The sequence below is a fragment of the Pleurodeles waltl genome, chromosome 3_2 (assembly GCF_031143425.1).
Source record: "Pleurodeles waltl isolate 20211129_DDA chromosome 3_2, aPleWal1.hap1.20221129, whole genome shotgun sequence".
Classification (NCBI taxonomy): domain Eukaryota; kingdom Metazoa; phylum Chordata; class Amphibia; order Caudata; family Salamandridae; genus Pleurodeles; species Pleurodeles waltl.
The window spans coordinates 95,418,217-95,438,719 of NC_090441.1; the positions used below are offsets into that span (position 1 = coordinate 95,418,217).

Sequence of the window (20,503 nt, forward strand, 5' to 3'; positions counted from 1 at the left end):
AGGAGGGAGGGCACGACAAGGCCGCAATCTTGGGAGTGTTTTTGTCTCATTCTGACAGACTGGTTGCCATTCCCTAGAGATGCAACCATTTCCAGTGTGTTTACCTAAACTTTTATAGCGCCAAACAAGCCACAAAGAGGCACCTGCCTGGCATTTAACCTGATAATGAGAGGTGAAAAGAGTTAGGAGCAAAGGCGGAAGTCATATATTTCTGTTCATTAAACCTATGCTGGGCGGGAAACATCCTTTACCCGCGGTCAGAACAATGGCCTGCCTTTACAACGCAGTCACTACCACGACTGCGATGTTACCACGCATCACTTTACCATGCAAGCCGTTACAATGACTTGCCTTAGAGGGCGCTTTGTTGCACTTGTGTTCAATTTTTAAGTCCAACACCTTCCCTATTGTTGCATAGACTGGAGTTGCCTAGTAGTTTATACTATTCCAAAGTCCTGCGCCCCGTAAGGTAAGTTGTTGTAACGACTTGCATGGTAAAGTAATGCATGGTAACGTCTAAGTCGTGGTAGTGACTGCATTGTAAAGGCATGCGGGGTAAATGTATGCGGGGTTACGTCATACAATCATGCTGGGCAACTTTTGAAGGAATTATTCCTCTACATTGACAATACCAGCCTAACTTTTAAAAACATTGATTGTATTCAAAGAGAATAACAGAAGAGGCAGCTTAATTGAATAGGTGGCTTCAAATGTGTGAGCTTCAGTGGTAGATGGGCCGACAGGATAGTTTCCAGAGGTGCGACATCTGTGACCTTGGGTCATTGTTTTAAATGGAAATACAAAAGTGTTGGTACTTTCTGTTCATTTAAAGCATTGCCTTGGGTTAATACTGTCATGGCAACCCTAGGCTTATGCCTGGACTGTATATAATAGATACCTGTACCCAGCGGCGGCTCCTCCGTTAAGGCGGAGGAGCATCATCCCTCCTGCTGCGCAGCATGTAAGCGCAGAATAATAAAATGGTTGTTACCATTTTATTATTCTGTGTGCTGCTGGCTGCGCTAGCACAAGTGTGATGGTGGGGGCGGGGCAGATTCCTACGGATTGTAGGATGACATCTGCAGGTGCTCAGTGCGCATGTCAGATTGGTCGGCTGTCTACAGCCCGGACTATCCGACATGCGCACTTCAGAGCCAGCAATCTCAGCGCTGTAAAAAAGCTGGGAGATTGCAGGCACAGACCCCCAGCCTCAAAATGAGAGCTGGGTTAGCCTGTTCCAACCAATCCTGGAGCTTCTCTCATGCTGTAAGCAGCATGAGAGAAGCTCCAGGATTGGTTGGGTTGGCATGTACAAAGTTAACCACTTTCCTTCCTTTTTTTGCTCGTCGTCAGGGAGAGGGGAGACACTGGCCAGCAGCATCCTTGTGACTTTTTTTTCGGTGCCGCCCCCCCCTCTGATTTTTAAAGTTACTAGCCCACCCCTGCTTGCACCTCGCACACCTGGGCTTTGAAGGTGAATACATTTATACACTGGATGGTCTTGAAGTAAGAATTATCGCTGTTGGGATGGCTACTCAAAATTTAAAGTCTTGGCTTTGCCATCTGGACCACTCAGAGTACAGCGGGAAGCTTGGGTTTGGACGACCAAGTCTTTTTTTGCATAGACCACAGGTTCCCAGTGCAGCTCCTATAAGGCTAGTTCATTGGCATTTTTTCAGGCTATGAAAAGGATTCAAATGTATGTTTTTCTTTGGAATCCAAGGTAGGTCCAGAACCATGTCAGAGGTTCTTACTATCCACATAAGATAAAAGATGTAAAAATTATTTTTATGGAACTTATTTACACACTGGTTACCCTACAAGCCTGGCATGGATCCTGCCTTCCCAGTCCTTCAATGGACATGCATGTTCTATAATGACATGCAATAAAGTGTTCTAATAACCTTGACGTATAACTATAATACTTATATAGCACATAAGAACTGCCACATAAAAATGAAATAAAAAAGCTGCTATGCAGTGCACTGCTTCCTGTGTCACCTCGTATTCTATAAATAGGTCACTCACTCTACCAGCTCATGACATCATTGACATCTCTCCTCTCTGAGTGAGGCAAATGAGAACAGAGGCCCAAAGCAAGCATTTCCAGTAAGCAGGAAAATCCATTGTTCAAAATATTTGAAAAGAAAGTACTTTAGGCCCGTACAAATTATGAAGTGAAAAGTTACCCAGCCCGAATATGCTATGAAGCAGCAATGGCTTTTCAGCCTAAGCCACAGATGACTGTTTCAGACTTGCAACTAGCAAATTAGGCCAAACTTCTGTGTACAGAAGCAAACAAAGACTGTCTGACCACAAATGACTGGCTTCATTTTAAATGGCAAGTTAGAATTACAGAAGCAAAACAGTAACATAAATATTCACACAGAGGAGGGGGCATTGGGCTGCCACCCGGCCTGGAGTCATGGCTCCTCCAGTTATGTTCTACGCTTGTGTGTGTGTGTTTTTTAGACAAAAGGGCCACATTCAATAAGAAAAACTACAGTCTTAAGATTAACCCTCCATTAAGGGGGAGATTTTCGATTCTGATTGTGGAATTCTCAAAGAATTTCAGGAGTAATCCTGGGAGCCTGCAACAGTCACAACTTTCCAGAAGTACTCATTATCGTAAGCAGTTAGCTGTACATCACTGTCCATAGAAAAAAATCACATATGAGAAAATGATGAAATAGACGACATTTACTGTTTCTAACTTTTTTTCCCATTTTCCACGGCGAAACTGTATTTCCCAGTGGAGAAACTACAGCAACTCCACAAATCTTTTGGGATGTGACCACTGATTCTATTACTGGGAAATGATTTACTCCTGCCCATAACAGGAGTAAGTCTCTAAACTTTTACAGGGAGAGAATGTTTGTGAGTGGTTACAAATTCATACATTTGTCAGTGTGCACAAACTTTCCATGGCACCCCACAGTGGAATGCACACTCCACACCCATCAGAGCAGATTTACTCCTACCTAATGTTACATAATTAAGCGGTGACATTCTCATAGTGCCCAATTAGGTGCTACGAAAGGTTTACATTCATAATAGACTTGCAGACTAGGATGTGGACATTGATCCAGCCAAGGGTGGCCGCTGTCCATGTCAGTGTTGTGGCACTTGATACCACAGTGGTGGTGCATTTTGTTATATCAGGCTGATGCTTCGCCCCCTTTCCAGTTTGGACACAGTTTGGTTTTGGGGCACAGCCGTAAATGAGAAATCACACAGACCTATTCCAGCTGGCAAGCAGCTCTGTGTGGATTGTGATATCAAATACAATATTCTGTGACATAGGCCAAGATTTATGGGCTTTTGGCGCAGGGCAGAGCAGCAAGTCACCTTGCCTCACTGCCCAGCGTCAAAAGGAGATGGCAGGAATGCGCCGTATCTATGAAATACGGCCCATTCCTGTCCTTTCCCACTGCGCTGGCACTGTTTTGCCTGCCTAGTACCAAGACAGGCACCCTGCTGTCTGTGTTGTAGGCAGGATTGTTTTTGTGCAAGAACGGGCAGAATGCAGCACACATAGAAAGAGGAAATAACAAGGAGAAATAAAGGTATTTGGGGAAGCGTAATGTTTTGCCGCATCCCCAGGTTTACAGGCTCTTGTAAATCTGGGAGTGTGTCAAAATCCAAGGATGTTGTGTGGGAACACCCACTGCAACGCCCATGGAATGCCTCCCTAACGCAGAGTAAGGCAACACAACAATTTCAATCAATCAGGATTTATAAAGTGTGGCTAATCACCCAATAGGGTTTCCAGGCGCTTGAGGGTCCTGGAGGCTTATTCGAACAGCCGGGTCTTGAGGGATATTGGGAATTCTACTGCCTTGCCTTACTCCATATCGATGAGGCCATTCGAAGCCATGCAAAATTACTTTGCTTGGCCTCATAGATATGGTTGAAAGGTTTGCTCCGCAGTTGCGTCACTAAAAGTGATCCTTTCATAAATATGCCCCAAGTGTTTGAAAGAGATTTCTTACCCTGTGTAACTCAACAGCACAGAACAATGGATGAAGCATTGTAATTACATTAGACACATCTGCTCCATCGTTTCTTACCCTGTGCGTGTAATTACAGGCAGAGACAAAGCTTGTGAGAATGAATACGACCAGGCCATCAAATGGATGTTCTGTTGGAACTGCTGGGCCAAGGAGCGGGCAATGTTCAGCTCCTCAGGCAAAACAGAACTGTGCCAATGGTGCAGTCTCCATGCAGGTTTTTAAGGTAAATTTGCAATAATTTCACCTAACCACTAGGTGACTCCATAAGGCAACTTCCTTGCACCACAGGGCTTGGTTAGACCATATGCCCTCTGAAGGGGAACATGTGCATCCCCAAATGCAACAAATATAAAGCATACTGCATTAGTGTACTTCTGGTGTGTAGTCGTATAACACACAACGAGAATAAACGGAGACAGCCAGCACCTGAACATGCTATGTCCCTATCAGGCAGTGACTCAGCTCTGACCTCTCTTAAAGTCACAGAAGATGCCCAGAAATAATCTGGTCATGTGACAGGATATTTGTGTGTATTGAAGATGACGTGAACTGCTGCCCTGAAACAGATCAATGTTGCGGTGATGCTGGAAGCGGATGTGTCCAAGTCTGTGAAACATAAATAGATATTGCGCCAGCCACAAACTTCTGAGTGCCTCACATGTCATAAACAGAAATCATGTATTACTTTAGAGAAAATATTTATGCATGTGTTTGAAACCTAGACTGCATTATATGTATGTAGTGCAGTCATTAAGATACATTCCACTTCGGTGCCCCATCACACAACTAATGCAATACCAACAGTAATAATAACGAAATAATAATGATCAGTTATGTAGCTCACATTAAACATGCAGTGTTCTCCTCTTGGTGCTTATTAGTAGGTGGAAGGGCCACTGGAAGTTTGTAGCTCTGTGGCTCTGGCATTTTCTACAGACATCTCTACACACAACACAAGGGGAGAGGGGTACTTCTCTTTTTCCGTCCTCTCGTACTTAAATTAACCATACACACACAAAAATAGAAAAAGGAGGAAATATGATACTCATCTGACTTTTAGAGTTTGGATTAACGCGAGGTTCTTAAAAATTGCCCTCACCTACTCATAGTGGCGTGCTTCATCACTGGGTTTGCTACAACACCCAGGGTAGCCAACGTTAGGGATAGCGTGAAAGGAATTTGGGGGAAGACAATACAAAACACACATGTAGGGATCTACTCGGCAGAGCAAAAAAAAGAATACCTAAAACTATCTCATGGGAGCCCTGCACAACTTTTATTCATGAGCTCCCTGGATAGGACTAAAAGGCTCGACCACGGTGATGAACTGGGGATATTGGTACCTGTTCATCCCTCCTATCTGCTCTCTTGTTGGCATGTTTCGGCTGCTCATCATCGCCCTGCTGGGTCGTTTGGCCTTCTTCAGGACTTGAGATCCCACCTTATGTACAACCCGTACCCATAATCTTTGTCTAGGACATGGATACTCAAAGTACAGCCCACGGGCCTCATGTAGCCCCTCTGATTTATACATGAGGCCCTCTGGGCAACAGAAGCACTGGGAAGCTGTTTGCTCGACGCAGCACTAACAATAAAAATATTAAATAGACACACAATCATTTATTTCAAACTTAATTGGTGTTAAAGAAAGGAAGTAACTAGAGACGCCTGTGCTTAACTTTAGAACCGCCTTCATTTTTAAAGACATCTTACAGCATAAGTGTAAAACTATGTCAGTCTCCCCAAAATTAAAAGAGTGTATTAAGTAAACATGCAGAACCTTTTCACCTTAGTACAATTTAGTATATCAGTGCATTGAGATGTATTCTTTTAAAGTGATGGTTTTCAAACATACATTTGGAAACATTAATTCTTCCCCTTTCCCTGAGAACACAACCAATAGTAAATTAAAGAGGCAAGTCACTTGCTTGTTATGTGCACTTTATTGGTGGCCTGGGTTCCTATCATACATGAACAACATTGTAGTTCATTAAATCAAACATAGAAGCAGGTTTTGTGCAGCGCACACTATGAAATCATGTATTTCGAGGTCCTCTTACGTGTGATAATGCAGAAAAAGGAGGGAAAGTGAAAATAAACAATTGTCTAGGATCACACAATTTGGAAAAGTGGGGAAGCTGGGATTAATTCCAGGTTTTCTGGTTTCCCATTGTACATTCCAGCCACTAGATGTATATCCTCCACTTCTCCAACACAACCTTGCCACCAATCCCCCCAGCCACCCCACCTGACCGCCACTGCCCTGGCATCAATGCGGCCCCTGGGCACATCGCAGACCAAACTTGTTGGCCCCTGTGAAAATGCTTGTGAGTACCCATGGTCTAGGACATCGGGATGTCATGACTTTACTTGTCACTAGAAAATAACCACACACCAATATTCCTACAAATAATATTTTCCCAACATCCATCCATGGTACAATTGCCATGCAATGGTGATTCCAAGTTTATTATCATTAACAGTGCCCTTTAAAAAGATTCCAAATTCGGACCCCCTGCAACCAGTGCCAAGTCTTTTGAGCAGTGGTCATACCATTATCACAACCACATCTCGCCCAAAGCTTCATGAGAATTTTAGGAATACTTGTGAAACATATCAAAGCACTGCTTACCAAGTTTCACTTCTGAATTCTCTGAAAATGGAGTGCAAATGGGAGCGTCTCCCTGTAATCACACACTCATATAGAAAAGAGATGTGTAATACGATAGCATTTTCAACTAAATACTTACCCCTTTACACCGTACATCAACCAATTCCTCACTGTATAGCTGTCCAGTTCCCACTATCTCATAGATACCAAAAATATTAAGATATGCACAGGTCTCCTTTGAAATATCTCTGTGCCAGATCAACCGGAAATCAGGACCCCATTCTTACCCGGTTGATTCTGCCACTCTCTGTTAGTCAATGTGAGCACAAATCACATCCGATCAAAGGGACCCCCAGGAGTATACCTCCAGTTTAAACACCCAGCTCATTAACTGGTTAGATATATTATTAAAAGCAAATATCAACAATGGCATCAAATGCCATTTCTTCCATGTGCTCCCCAAGCTATGCTTAAGAATTACTACCCACTGTGTCCGTTTCTCTTGCTGTTGGAAGCCAGCAGCTGTTAAACACGATTACACACCTTGGCGCGCAGATCACGCGCTAACGCTCGTTAAGGTAATGACTAAAAGAATAGGGTCTGGAACCTTAAGAGGTCACTTATACTCTGAGAAAACAGAATAAAAGGAAACATTGAACATGCAAACCACAAGCCTGTCGACTAAGATGAATAACATTGATAAACCCGCCACTCGAAGGCCTAATGTGCATCACTTAGCGATGACCCATAATGTATCAAAATTACAGAATACCATGTTGAGCGAAAAAAAGGAACAAAATAATTACCTTAAAAGGGAGATGTAGCCATTGTAAGGGTAAATAAAAAATGGGATTAGTCAAAGAGCAGGGAGCACGGGGTAACTTCAGGGGTTGTTTGGGGTGTTACACTCCCCTAATAAAAGTATTTTCTGATAAATTGTTGGGTACAGGTGCTCTCAGTCGGGTATGGTGATGCGTCTGTTGGATTTCACCAGGAATTTGACATGCACACAGACAAAACACACACACTATCTTCCTCTCTATTTTGAAAGTCCTCAAAAATATTGGTTATTTTACACAATATTGTTTTCTCTCTTCGTACTCCTACCAATCTGCATTCCTCTCCCCTTCCAGTGCCCGGTACGCCCCTCTCAGGCACCTTGCTTCTCCTTTAATGTATTTAAACATTATATGCCAGCCTGATTCCATGAAAATCTGAAGTTTACATCCCACCCTCTAATCTTACTGGCCAAAGCTACACCCCTGGCAGGGACGTGGCATAGGACGCTGCTGCGGGCGAGACAACACAACGAGCGAGCAGTGCGCTGCCCTCGGCCCCTAGTAGACTTTCAGCGGGACAGATCTTATTTGGAAATTGTTTCAGAACACTACTTCTCGGCCCTATGTACCAGTTTTTGCTCCTGGTTGCAGTGCATGCAAGGGTCTCTAGAGCAGTGGTTCCCAACCTTTTGACTTCTGTGGACCCCCCACTTTATCATTACTGGAACCCAGGGACCCCCACTAAATCATTATCGGAATCCAGGGACCCCCTACTGAGTCATTACTTAGAGCTGGGGTCCTAATCTGTTAATATTATTCAAATTTCTAAGCAGTCACGGACCCCCTGAGGAGGTTTCACGGACCCCCAGGGGTCCCCGGACCACAGGTTGGGAACCACTGCTCTAGAGCATTCAAAAGGACAGAGTAATTTAATACAGAGTGTAACCAGTGTCCATTGTTATTTTGTTTTCAGGCTTCTTCACAGTTGTTTTCTGCTACAAAGCATGGGTCAGCAGGCGCTCTAGGTAGAGAGTGCCTTCCCTATGCCATTGAGCTCATGAAAGCTACAAATTAAAACCGTCATGCTGCAGGCTGGCCAACACAGGTGGAAAAAAAGATGATTCAATATTTGTCAGGATGTTTCAAAAAGCGCAGTGCGTCAGCTTTCTGTCACTTCACAGCCCTGCTGATATGGATAACATACACTTAGAACTTGGCTGGAGACACTGCCCGTCATCCAGTATTTTTCATGCAATTGCCAAGCATAGGTCAGCGCACACTGTGTTCATTCTTGCAAGAGACCATAATTCTGCTTCTAGGAGTACCTCGAAAGACTTTTCCAAATATCTGCGAATGATTACGCTGCTTCAAAAACATGCAGTACGCAGGTGGTCGCACCATGGCGATTATTCGGGGAGAGGCAGCAGTCCCCACTTCAGGTGGATGCCTCGGCGTGGTGGCCCGGGGTTCGCACTAAGGCAGATCCATTCTACAAGACCAAAATGGATTTGTGGTTATCGACCTTAAAGCAACCTCCTCGCAGAATGTAACAACGGACAAAAAAGTTCCTAAAAGTTCCCCAAAAACAGAGTGGTTCCCTAGAGTGGGTGTCTGCTTCGGCCCCGGGGGACCGGTGAGTGCGTGTTGCCCCGGGGGTACTGGTGAGTGCTGTGGCGATGGGATCACTTGTTTCCCACAAAGCAGGCAGAATTGCGATCGCAGGTCTCCACTGAGCAAGCCACAGCGTGCAAGCAGCTGCTGTTTCAAAGAAAGCAGGTAGATCTTGCAGTGGCAGCAGGGGTGGTGTCAAATAAGAAGTTCCACCAAAGTGAATATAAATAGTATTTGGGCCTCGGGACACTGATAAGAGCAAACACACCAGGAATAAGCACTGGTAAATGCATCAAATATGCTACAGCCACTAGAAATGGAGGAAAAGTAAGTGGCGAGCACAGAAACCAATGAAAAGCATGGGGGGGGGGGGGGGGAGGGCGGGATGGAGCCACTTTTAAGATGTATTTAATACAATAGATTTCACAAGCACAGCGCAAGCACTGTGCAGGCGAAGCCTAAAAACGAGTTATTGCTATATAAAAAGCACACGTTTCCATGGAGCTGTGGTTTATGCATATGCCTGTGACCTAAAGAAACAGACCAATAGGGATACTTTGGACTCGAGGAAATTATTCGAACCTTGTGTTTTTACCAAATCTACAGCGCAAATCTGATTGCTTTCTATCGGGGCACTGCGTTTGCTGCTGTGAAAGGAAATGTCATAAAAACATATTTAGAGACTATATAGGGAAAATGTGTCCCTGTGGAAACTGTTGCTAAGTCCAAAGTGGGGAAGCAGTTTTAACAAGCAGGCGGCGCTGAGAGATCCTCGCTGGCATCTGCAGATGATTCGTCACCTGTCAGAGGTCACGACCTCCAGACACGGAGGACCGGGCACCATCAATAACACCGCGTCATGAATCACAGCCTCGCGCATGGAGGATCAGAGATCGGGCGCGTGAACCTCAGGTGGGGGCAGATGGGACCGGGGTCAAGGGGGTCACGCGTCTCTTCAATCGATTCACGAAGAAGCCAACAGCCCGGGCTGGCTGCGCGCGCCTTCTATGGGGGTTCAGCAGAGCCACGTGCGAACAGCTGTCAGGGAGCAGAACGCACTGGTGCAAGGCCCTGAAGCCACCGGTGGACCAGGCGTGGACAGGCCCCTTGAAGACCCTGTCCCGCCCCCCGTCCGCTGCCCCAGCTGTGGCAAACAAGGACGCAGCAGGGGGTCATTGGGAGATGTTTAATTCATGCAACAGAAACATCGACGGGGAGGGGTAAGCAAGGCAACAACTTTCTTTGCTGAGTCCACTTGGCAACAAAAGATGAAAAGATGCAGTTTTGCGACCTGGTGGACACGTTAGTGAAATGATGGTACCGACGGGTCCGCTTTGTGTCTTACTATTGGTCCTAATGCAAGCGAGGAGAATGGACCTCCATGCTGTAGTAAAAACACAGCTATATGTGTGCCCCCCCTTCCCCCCCAAGCAGCCCTGGAAAAATGTCCAATCCACCCCTCTCCACTCCTCTTCGACTCCCGCTCTTTCCATCCCCTCTCCCTGCCCCCCCTCACCTAAAGCACCCGCTCCAGGCCCAGTGCCCACTGGAATAAATGACGAGTCTGGTCGTAAACCCACACTGGGCCCGGGTGTCACTGCACCTGCTGCGCTGTTTATGGCTAGGCCCCTGGTCCTAAAGCCTGTATTCAACGAGAAGAGCCCAAGCTGGTCCCGGCACTGGCTGTGCAGCCTGCTGTGTTATTTTATGTTTCCTTGGTTTGGGTGGGGCGAGGGTCTCGCTGTGATAATAGTGGGGTGGGGGCGCGTCACAGTGAACGCTGTTATTGTAACGGGGGCGTCTGAGGCGCGTGGAGCCGCCCGTGGGGCCGGTGCTGTGCGGGGAGTGAGACCACATTACTGAAGCCAGGGTGCAGGGTGCCTGGGAAGCAGGATCTGGTCGGTACTAGACTGTAAACTGCGCATGTGCATTTTTCATAACACGTATTTACACTCTGAGGCACAGGGGCCGTGACACTCTTTTGGGCCAGGAGCCACAGGGAGGATTAGAAGGAAGTACTTCTGGTCAGCCATTAGGCCTGGCCACGCCTCCTCCTTATTTAAGGCAATTGGCACAGAATGTTCCTAGTTGCTCAGTAATATTTCCCCCCCACGGAAGCTTTGGGCTGGTGGCTGGATTCCTTTCCTCTGTGTAGGAAAGTCCTTACTAACAGTTCCCTCTGGCAGGAGGTTGTGGCAGGAACGCACGTCGCCGCACACCTTTTCTTATTACTCTGAGGATGTGTCGGCGCCATCACCGCCAGGGCGCAGGCTCACAAGCGCTGCCGTCTGGCAGGTGCGCCAAGAAGGGGCTTAGGAGGCTTTGGGGGTGGGGGGGCTCTCCAGACTCCGTCTAGCGCCGTCTGAGCCCGAGGCGCTGCCCTGGCACGGTGACGCACTCTAAATCTTCCCAATCACCCCAGAGTGATGGTGAAGGGTTCTCAGGTCAGAGAGTGCAACCCGGACCGCTCGGCCGCAGCGCCATCTAGTGGGCCAACGAGAATCGCTGATGGGGATGATGCTGTTTCTGCATTTGTGCAGCGTTTCACCCCCCGAAGCGCGCAGAAGAAACACATTGCGACATCCCCTGCAAAACGTGCTTCATTGGTGCCCGTACATATGTCACACGTATTTCTGTTGGCTTAAACAACGTTCCATTCATTGACCTACGAAAGATAAAAGGTTGTGTCATCCTTGCGAAACTGAGACACAGGACAGTGCAATGCATACGTGCACTGACTGTGTGTGCTACGTTTCCGGCTCACCGCAGACTGCATGTGCAGGTCAATTTAGTTCCTAATCTCTGGAATCGGGATGTATTTTCTATATGAAAGGGAGGCTCGAAATATTGAACTGAACTGAAAACAGCGATTCTGCAACAGAGAATAAAATGGGATGGAAAGGGACAGTTTAGCAAAATCAGGCAGTTTCAGTTTTTCATGAGAACCCCTCTTCCTTACCGAAGGCATTGATTTTCTCCACATTAAATCACCAGAAAGATCGATCTTGTTTTGCAGAGACTGCAATGCTCTGCTGTTCGATTATAAGTAAAGTGACGTTAGTTATTTGGATAGCGCTTTGAACCTCATACGGTCACTTCAAAGAGCTGCAGGGAGACAATAGGAGAGAAACGAGAGTGACCACGAGAGGGGAATGAAGGGTTTAAGACGGAGAGGGCTTGGAGGGATCGCTCTTCCCTCAAGCGCTAGTATCTAGTTGAACAGAGTGATGGTGCGTTGCGGCTCGTCAGGAGCTAGGGTGGAGAAGCTTGCAATAACAGAAACTTTATAGTCACGCCCTGGCACAGTCATATTAACTTGCCTTAACCCAGTAAAAATAGGAAACGGACTACACTTTTACGTCAACCGAACACGCAGGATGGCGGCGCTCATCAGCATAGAATCACAGCAGAGGCACTAAGAACACGAATAAAATGCAATTTTAAAGCCAGTATCATGCTTGGTCATTAAATTATGTTTTTATAACAGCTGCTTACCATCCCTGCTTTGGAAACCATGAAACGGCACTTCTCACCGTTTTTGGTTGATCCTCTCGAAAAACCGGAAGACGATCTAAAATTCCCGAAATCTACCGGGACACCTGGTGACAAACAGGGACTGTCCCGGAACACAGGACTATTGGTCACCCTACCTGAAATCCTTTGCTCCCGAGTCACCCAGCAGTAAGCCGAGCCACCCCCCACCCTCTAGTACACAAACCAGCTGAAATATTGCAGATGGCAAGACCCAGCTCTATTGATGTCACGTCTTGGAAAGTGATCCAGGTCAAACGTCATGTGATATTACTTTCTGCGATGCCGTCAGAGGGCCAATGAGCGTGGGACTTCAGTTTTGCAACCCCGATGGTTTTATGACGCGGAAGAAGCTTCCAATGCAATGTCAGATCAGACAAACCTTTCCACAAGTAGAAGCAGTGGCTTCCAGCCGCTATACACATGACTGCTCTGTTGGGGATTTCGTAAGGATTCTGTTAGGTGAGAGAGGCTCAATAAGGAGGTAATGTTGTTATGGTTAGTGAAGCACACAAATGTCTCCTTAAGGGTTGTGTGTCAGAATATGGATAACAGAAACATCACCTGACATATCTGACATAAATATTTTTGGCCTAAATTTCGTTCACAAACATATTGCTCCATTGAGTTTATATTTTACGCATTAAGTGTTGAACATCTCCTTAAAAGGGCTGGTCTTGTGAAGGTTTGTAGGTTTGGCTGGTTTCTTTGGTTGCAGCTTAGTTGTGAGTGCTCCACAAATACGTTTTTTCTTCATATTTCTTTAGGTTGAATCTGGGCTGGGGGATTCGTTATCACTTCAATAATTTTAGCAGCTGCAACATCTTCTTGTCTACTGCAGTTTGTCTTTAAAACACCCATTCGCGCTCTGTAGGCTCCTAGCAACACACAGTGCATTGTGGACAAATATTTGCATACAGTGTGGTCACTGAACATAATTAGTGCAACATGAGACTTTATGGCCAACCAGCCAGGACACAAGCAGGGTTTTCCATAACCCATGGAAGGAATGCATAAGTTATCCCATGGGCAAAATAAAAACATCTGGAAATCCTAGTAAAGGTGACTGCCCCCAACCAAAGACCTATTTTAACACCAGCACGTGTTTTGGGCATCAATATTGTGTATCAGTGCATGGGTCCAGATCCTCGCGCTCCGGTTTTCCTGCTGAGTCACGTTTCGGAAGCACTCTATGTGGCATCAACTGAGGAGCAGTGAGAGAATATATTCTAACATAAAGCCCTGCCGAGGCCACCTGGGGACCGGAGGAAGTAAAGCCTATCTGTGTCCCCAGCGGCAGAGATGGGCGAAAGCAGATGATGTTGCAGAATGCATGCGCTGCAGCTCTATCGATCAAGCAGTCTTTCACTGTGCAACCAATCATATCGATCAATACGAGCATTGTGGGAGAGCGAGGAACGGCTAGAGCGGGGTTAGGGTTCGAATCTCGGCGCTACCACTTGGCCACAAACCGTGAGACTCGAGCACAGCGCTATATCTTCTTGGGCCTTATGTGCCAACATTCCGGAGATCTTAGAAAGTAACTCGTTATCACCAGTAATGACACTCTCGTAAAAATATTCACATTTTGTGAAAGGACCAGTACGAAATGATCGAGGGCATCCATATTGTACTTTAACGGCAGGCCTAAGAAGGACTTTTATGAACCGTGGCTCTTAAAAGTGTGTGTGGCATTTGTTAAAATAAAATACTGGTGGAATCTCATTGTGTCATGTATATTTAAAGACATTCTATAAAACACTGTATTACGTTATGTTATGGACATTTATAAAGCGCATGGCTCCCCGAAGCCCTCCCAGCGCTGTATTATAAGGAGGCTCATTCGGTTGGATGGCACGAGGTGCCCTGATGGCTCGGAGGACCGAGAATACATCACCTCGAGGAGCCCTCGAGTGCCTGAAGTGCTAACCTGAAACCTGGAGCACTGGGGTTTAATCAAACATCTGTCGGCTGAACAAAACAAATCGCGTTCTTCTCGCAAATCACTATCGTACTTTGCTTCAGATTGTAAACATTAGCAGTGCAGAAATAAATATGCAAAACACACAGCTCTGCAGTTTTCTGTGTCACTGATTTGTTCCTCCCGGATATTCGATTCTTTATTCTGGACTCTACACAAGAGACTGTTCGGTGTCCACCGCCTCTTGTCCAGCAGCCACTGCTGCAATAAAAATGTTCTTCCCTCTTCGGGCTAGCGCTGCGGTATATCATGTCAACACTATCACCATCAATTCCCCCAATACCAGTAAATAAATAAATATGTGTGCGTGTGCTATGAGCACAAGATGAAAGGTTATAATCCTGGCCAGGGAGTGGTCTTGTTTGCGTTCTCCAAAGTAGGGCATTGACCCTGGAGTGAGACGTCATAGGGGCGCTGGTGAAGGAGGGGGGCTTGAAGGAAGGTGTAGCTTGTGAAGAGGGGAGCAGGAGAAAGACGGTAGCTCGTGAAGAGGAGCGTGGGGCAAAGGGTGAGGTGTGACGACATCAGCGGCAGGGTATAGAGAACATGTCAAGTGGGGCGCAGGAGAGGTAAACCGGGAAGAAGCGGGAGGGAAAAGAATAACCAGTGAAGACCGAGAAGAAAGGATAATTTTTGAAAAGGGAGCTGGAGGGGAAAAGGGTAACTTGTGGGAAAGGTAACCAGGGTAACAGAGTTACTTGTGTAGAGGGGGGGCGTGTAAATTATGGGGAGGGTGGAATAAGGGCAACTTTTAAAGAGGGGGGGGCAGCAGAAAAAACATAGCATAAAACAGTTGGGCCCATATTTATAGTTTTTAGCGCCGCATTTGCGCCATTTTTTGACGCAGAAGCAGCGCAAACTTCCAAAATACAATTGAGGCCCATATTTATACTTTTTTAGCGCCTCATTTGCGTCATTTTTTGATGCTAAAGCGGCGCAAACGGTAGAGGCAGCCAGGCCAATCTACCACCAAACCAGGCGATGGGGCCATTCTCCGTCCTTGCACTGGGGCTCCTGGCACTGAGAGAAGGCTTTGCAAGCGAGCTGATCTTACACCGGTGTGAAATAATCACAGACAGCCAGACATACAAGCAGAAGGAGAAGAAACTGAAGGACAGACAAGAAGAACGTGGGCTCTCAAAAAGGTCGATTCAGACTACAGACTACAAGGGCGCTGCGTTGTTCACTGAAAAGTAAAAGCCAGGGCTCAGTAGAGTGAATTGGAAATGCAAGAATCTGATCACTGAAGCAGAAGAACATCTAGAAAGAAAATGCATGAATCAGGGCACTGAAGCAGGGCAAATATGTGCTGTACAAATGCATGGCCCAGGGTGAGGATGGAGGGAAAACTTATAGAATGGAAAAGTGTAAATCTGGTCACAGATGGAAGGGAAAACATCTACAATGGCAATTCATGAATAGGAGTACTGAATCAAGATAGAACGGAAATCTATGAATCCGTACACTGAAGGAGGAGACTTAAGAATCAGAGCACTGAAGCAGAGCACACACCTAGGATGGAAGTCCTTGAATCAATGCACTGAAGCAGGATGTGATGGAAATATGTGACTCAGGACACCAAAGCAGAACAAGCCTCCATTAAGGAAACCCATGAGTCAAGGCACTGAAGCAGGAGAAGCATCCAGAAAGAAAGTCATGAATCAAGGCACTGAAGTAGGACACACGTCTAGAATGGAAATTCCTGAACTGGGACACTGAAGCAGGGCCTAACATCTGGAATGCAAATCCATCGAGCAGGTAACTGAATTGTGACAAAAATCTAGAATGGAAATTCATGAATGAGGATAAGATGGTAGAGCAACAATTTAGAATGAAAACTCATTAATTAGAGCACTGAAGTAGGAAACAACTAGAGTAGAAATACATAAATCAGGACACTGAACCAAGGCAAACACCTACAATGGGAACTCATGAATCAGGCCACTGAAGCAGAGCACACATCTGTAATGGAAATCCAAGAATCAGGTCAATGAAGCAGGTCAGAGACCTAGAATAGAAAAACTTGAATCAAGACACATATCTGCCATTGAAGCCCTTCCCTGAGGGCACCGAGGCAGAGCAGGAACTGGCAACGGAATCAGAGCAGTGAAGCAAGGAAGAAGCCTGAGATGAAAACCGCAAGACGGATGTCTGCAATAGAAATGCGTGGACCGAGGCCTCGATGCAGGGTAGAACCTGCATTACAAATCACCTGCATGAATCAGAACAGTAAAGCAGACCAAGTCTGCAGTGGCAATGCATGAATGAGGGCACTGAAGCAGCACAGGTGCCAACTTTGGAAATGCAGGGATCAGGACACAAGTAGTGCAGACATCTTGAAAATGCATGAATGGAGATACTGAAGCAGAGCAGAGATCTTCATTGGAAGTGTAGAAGTTCCAGAGTAGTTGCAATGCAGAGCAGAAACCTGCCATGAAATGCATCAGCTAGGACAGAGATGGAACGCAGACGTCTGTACTGGAAATCTATAAACGAGGACCTGAAGGAGAGGACACGTTTCAATGAACTACGGTAGGAAACACAATCCTAAGCACAAAATTGAAAAAGAGGAAAAAACTGAAAAGTGGTGAATACAGGGCTTAAACACCTTCCATGTAAATGCCATACTGAATTTATGCGAAACCCAGTTTGTGTAGAGTTGAGAAAGAGTTAGAGGCTGTCAGCTGATGTTTCTTCTCGTGCTCCAAATATTGTTTACTAGGATCCCTCAGTTTCCCAGCCTTCAGCAGTAGGACAGCCGGCAGATGCCCCATGGTCCGTGAGTGCAGGACGACTCTGGCACTTAGAATTCTGAGCTGAAGTTGACCCCGCGGGTTTATTACAAGCAATCAGTGGCAGATTCCATAATAGACTTTGGAAAGTGACAGAATTTGTTTCTTACTTGGTGTTTACGTGCGCAAAAATGTTTGGCAGGTTCAGTCTTCAATGGTGCTAGATACAAGATCACCACATATTGCAAGACACTACTGCCTAGTACTGGTAGGCCCAACAGCATCTGAGAAAAAAACATCCAAAGTGCGGATGGGATACTCTGTCAAAATGTGACCGATATCCTCCCCTCCATCTTATAAGTACCCTAGGTTATGATGCCCTTGTAATACATTGAGCGGAATATCTGCCGTGTCTGCAACAGAGAGTCCCATCTGCCAAACTCTAAATAAGGACCTCAGTTTAAAACCTTCTTTCACACTTGGCAGGGTAGTAAGACTGTGACTTGGATAACTTTGCAATGCCTGTCCCGTAGTGCACCTAGCAAGCATTTGTGAGTGCATGTGACCCCCTGTGGGTCTGGAAGTGAAATTTCACCCAGAGGTAAATTAGGACTTCAGGGTCTGTCACAACTCCTAGGAGCCTTATTCCTCTGTAGCAGCTGAGAACGTAGCAGCCCAATGAGAAATGCGCTGCTTTCTCCTGTTCCACATGTTGGCCCTGTTGGTAATGGTCAGCGGGGGACCTATAACCTCTGTATCTATCACCTTGGAGCCTCAAGCAATGCCACATGGTGAGTGCTAGAAGCACAGGTGATATCAGTAGGAATAACACGAAAAGATGATGGACGGAATGTTGAACATTGTCAAACACTCACCTCCAGTCACAGATCTGGATTAAATCCATCGCTCAGTAGAAGAGCTGTGGTCGAGCCTCACAGCCGAGCATCAGTTGACTTACTCTTTGATCTGGTGTTCGCATGTAGCACTTCTTCAACTAAAAGATGCCTCCTCCTAACCCCAGCAACAGAAATTAACTAATTCATAATGTAATATACTCAAAATTCACCATCCAGTACCTGTTCTGCATCATTATGTAGCCGCAGTCACTGGGATCGCATGAACAATTATAACAGAACTGCGGCTTCTATTGCGCTCATTATGTCCACTTCTGCAGCAGTGTTGCGGGTGACCGGTGTCATTTTTCTTCAGTAGCTGGACTCAGTGACTTGTCTCCCTGCTGAGGTCTAATTAACATGTCCCGCTGGCTCTGACATCTGTGCCAATGCTTGGTACCAAAGCTTCTGAAGCATGTGCATAACCAGCTGTCACAGGCCCGGACCAGGTCATAAACCGCTCATAAAGAAGCAGAGAAGTAATTATCTCAGACTGTTTCTATGGAACTAGATTCTGCAGGGGGCTGTCCACGTTACACAGTGGAGAAGGATTCATTTCCAGGATCAGTCAGCTCTGCTTCAAGATGGCCGCGGTGGTAGGCGAGGAAAGGACGAGAGAATCCAAAAAAGATGATGGGAGGTAGCCTTCCAGAGTCTCTTGGCAAGGTCCTGGGAGCACCAGGCATTGTTGTGTGGGTGTGCTCTTGTTTCGATGTTGGGCATGAACGACAGTGTGAGGGTGGGTGCCTTCACGTGCCATCAAAGAGCGCAATAACCACAAAGCACCATCACAGAGCATGAGGTAATACCACCCCCAGGGTGTTCCGCTAGGTGCTTTGCCACACAGCCTCACACAGATCTTTTGTAATCTGGTGCAAGAGCTTAGTATGCCTGCAGTGAGGGTGCTTTGCGCCTGCACAGGCACACGACACTGCCAGAGCCCAGGTGTGACCTAGTGATGAACAAACCAGGTTAGGATGCACCAGTGTCCAAGTTACCACCTCAGAATTTTAACTACGAACATTCTGTAGCTTTGTTAAAAAAAAAAGTGTCATGGCTTGGACATAAAAGTGTAGTTTCCACGTTAAAACCAAAGAAGCTTGAACAGTCCTCCTGGCCTATGTTAAAGGCAGTAACAGCTCGCGAGGGTTAGAGGGGGCAGGGCAGCGGGGGGGGGTAATATTAATAAAATTGAAAAATAAATTTAAAAAATAACTTACCTGCACGCCGCGCTGCCGCTCCTCCGCCCCTCTGATTTATTTCTCAGCAGCAGGCAGGCACAGGCTCCCATCCTGCCTTGCGGCCAATTCTGACGCTGGTCAGAGCAGCGTTAGGATTGGCTGGGAGCGCCCAGCCAGGGCGCTCCCAGGCACACTGAGAGCCTGTGCCTGCTCTCTCCAGCCCGGCAACACAGTGCTGGGCTAGAAAGAGCAGAGTTCACATGTGTGTTTGGCCGGCCCGAGACGGCCGGCCAAACACACATGCGCACTGAGGGAAGTGCACAGTGCTCTCCCCTCAGTGCCTGTCAACCCCAATGCCCGCCCCTTTCATAATGAAAGGATAATACACTTAGTTTATTATCCTTTCATTGTTAAAGGATTTGCAGCGGTTGCTGCTGATGGGGGGGGGGGGGTGCGATGCTCCTCCGCCATAGCAGAGCAGCCACCACTGGTTACTGCGTATTTCAACCTGTCCACACTGCAATCTAGAACACAACCGAAACCAAGAGAGGGCCTATAGGTCTTAAGCCCCTTGTACTCTGGTTTTCGAAACTTAGGAATTGATTGTTTCACTTTTCAGGGTCTTACTGATGTCACATCAACATTAAGGGCACAAGGGTGTTTCTTGCCGGCAGCTCCAGGACTTGGCTCGACTGGTCATTCTGCCACTCAGGTATTTTCCCAGTGGGCTCGGCTAGTAGACTGCCTTCAGTGCTGGGTGGGTGGTGGTGACCCAAACATGCCTCATAATGGTCGAGCCTCCTATAGTGACAGGCACTTTACTCAGGCGCCCTTGCTGGAAATGATTTTTGAAGAGTCAGTTACAGTGGCCGGCCTCTGACAGTGCAGGACAGCACCAGAATTCCTCGTTCCTGGAGTTCCTTAATTCCTAGAACAAGGAATTCGTGATTTGGAGAGCCTTTTCGTTGTATTCCTCTAGTTTTCCAATCCGGGACAGGTAGATGCCCAAACAGAATAATTATATGTTGTTTCGCCTCCATTTACCGCAGATGGGAAAAAAGGAAATTTCGCCAAGCCCTAATAGCCGTAAATTGAATGCACATTGAACCTTCCCAGAGAAGAGCGGATGTATTACACATTGCATCAATTTATTTTTAAGGGTTTTATATAG

The 20,503-nt window shown here is 46.5% G+C and overlaps 1 protein-coding gene across 1 annotated transcript in view; it reads left to right on the forward strand.

The window, feature by feature from the left end:
• The window catches only part of LOC138286528 (sphingosine-1-phosphate transporter SPNS2-like), a 283,111-nt gene that overhangs the window by 241,361 nt on the left and 21,247 nt on the right, over positions 1–20,503 (forward strand). The gene's annotated exons all lie outside the window — the stretch shown is intronic.